This window comes from Rutidosis leptorrhynchoides, chromosome 6 (assembly GCF_046630445.1).
Source record: "Rutidosis leptorrhynchoides isolate AG116_Rl617_1_P2 chromosome 6, CSIRO_AGI_Rlap_v1, whole genome shotgun sequence".
NCBI lineage: Eukaryota > Viridiplantae > Streptophyta > Magnoliopsida > Asterales > Asteraceae > Rutidosis > Rutidosis leptorrhynchoides.
Window position 1 is genome coordinate 307,868,354 of NC_092338.1, and position 2,482 is coordinate 307,870,835.

The 2,482-nt window shown below is 42.6% G+C and overlaps 1 non-coding gene across 1 annotated transcript; it reads right to left on the reverse strand.

The window, feature by feature from the left end:
• Window positions 1-261: 261 nt before the first annotated feature.
• On the reverse strand, window positions 262-368 carry LOC139856243 (small nucleolar RNA R71). The gene has a single exon (XR_011761738.1). It is a non-coding gene; the product is annotated as a small nucleolar RNA R71 (small nucleolar RNA).
• Between the last annotated feature and the right edge of the window lie 2,114 nt (window positions 369-2,482).

The following is a 2,482-nucleotide window of genomic DNA, read 5'->3' on the forward strand; positions in this document are numbered from 1 at the left end:
GAATTTGATTTCTTCTGATTGCCGATTTTATGGCAAGGATACTGAGGATGCTAACGAGCATCTTCGTAATTTTAATGATGTTTTCAATTTGTTTAAGTTGCATGAGGTTGCCGATACTTCAGTCAAGACAAGGCTTTTTCCTTGTACTCTTAAGGGAGAAGCCAAGAGATGGTTAGATAAGCAACCAGAGGGCACGATTACCTCTTGGGAGACTTTGGAGGATAAGTTTTATCGAAGTTTTTCCCTGCGTCTCGAGCTGCTAGACTTCAAGCAGAAATTTCTCAATTCAGACAAAAGAGCAGTGAGACATTGTTTGATGCTTGGGACCGTTTTGCTACTTTGTTACGCTCATGCCCGCAACATGGGTTGAATGATTTACAGAAGGACCAGATCTTCTACAAAGGTTGTGATATCCCTACTCGTCAGACTATTGATCAAGCCGCAGGTGGTATGTTAATGGATAAGACCGAAGAAGAGGCGCTAGAGATCATTGAAAAGCAAGCTGCTTACTCTCATGAGTGGCAGCAGGATCATGAGTCTTTCCATTCAGCTTCAGTTAAGAGAACAGAGACTACAGGTACAGGTGCTTATGATGATTTTGGGTCTATAAGTGCTAAGTTGGATTCCTTTGGTAGGAATTTGGAGAAGATAAATAAGGATATTCATGGGATGAAGGTTGGTTGTGAGTATTGTGGGGGATTGCATCTGGCAAAAGATTGTGATGCAGGTTTGACTATGAATCAGAAGGAAGAGATAGCTTATATTTGTCAGCAGAACAACAATCAATTTCAGGGACGTGCGCAGTTTAATAGGAATTTCAATAATCCCTATAATCCTCAAGGTAATCAAGGTTCAAGGTTTCAGCCAGGTTCTAGTGGAGGATATCAACAGCAAGCTCCCGGGTATTTTCAGAAACCCCAAGCCGAAGAGAAAAAGTCCAACCTTGAAGCTATGATCGAGAAGCTTGTGATATCTCAAACTCAGCTTGTTACTACTGTTACTCAGAGAAGAATGACCAAATGTTTCGAAATCAACAAGCAGCGATTCAGAATCTTGAGAAACAAATTGGTCAGCTTGCTAGTCAGAATAATGTGAGGAAACCGGGGGAGTTACCGAGTAAGACCGATAACAACCCGAAGAATGGGCACGTTAATGCTATCACTACCCGCAGTGGTTTAGCATATGATTCACCGAGTAAGCCCGATGAGGATGATTTGAGGGTACCGTTAGTTAATGATAGTGAGCCGGTTGTTGAAAATGAACCGGAAGGGGAAAAGGAGCCGGAACAGGTGGCTGAAAAAGTTGTTAAGGAACCGGTTACTGTTGCTGCTAAACCGATAGTTAGAGAGTATCAACCACCGCTCCCATTCTCGAGGAACCATCGATTGGAGAAGCTAGAGGCCGAAAAGTCCAAGTTCATGGACTTGATCAAAAAAGTTAATATAAATATGCCTTTTATTGATGTTATTGCAGGTATGCCTAAGTATGCGAGGTTTCTTAAAGATTTGGTGACTAACAGGCAGAAGCTGGAGAACGTGTCTTCAGTCAGGTTGAATGCCGCATGCTCAGCGGTAGTTGCAAACAAGCTTCCCGAGAAGCTTGAAGATCCTGGAAGTTTTACCATTCCTTGTTTACTTGGTAATCTAGATTGTATGAGGGCTTTGGCGGATTTGGGGGCTAGCATTAATTTAATGCATTATTCTATTTACCTTAAGCTAGACCCCGGGGAGTTAAAACCCACACGTATGGCTGTTCAGCTAGCTGACCGCTCTATTAAATTCCCTCGTGGAATCATAGAGAATATGCTAGTTAAGACCGGGTCGTTAGTTTTTCGGCGGATTTTGTGGTTTTGGATATGGAAGTGGATGAAAGGATTCCACTTATTTTGGGTCGGCCTTTCTTAAATACGGCTAGGTGTATGATTGATGTGTATGGCCAAAAGTTGACCCTTAGGATAGACGATTTGAGCGCGACATTCTCAATCGACCATGCTTTAAAATACCCTGGCCACACTGACGATACATGTTATTTTCTTAACTATGAATGTCCAGTCTGAGTTTTTGCAGGAATTCCCAGAGTTACAGGGTTCAGGAGAGTGCTCATTGGTTAAGATTGATGAAGAGTTGCCGGTTGAGGAGGTGGATCTTTTAACCACCTTGATGGAAAACGGCTATGAGCCGACTGAAGAGGAGTTCAAAGAACTCGAACGTGATGCTAATTATTGGGGCAAGTCTTCAATTGAAGAACCTCCCGAGCTTGAATTGAAGCCACTTCCAGATCATTTGGAATACGCTTACTTGCAGGAGGAATCTAAGCTTCCGGTAATTATTTCTTCTTCTCTTTCAGCAGGTCAGAAAACTGAGCTTGTAACCATGCTAAAGGCCCATAAACCGGCCATTGCGTGGAAAATTCACGACATTAAGGGTATTAATCCCTCCTATTGCACCCACAAAATCCTAATGGAGGATAACTCCAAACCTGT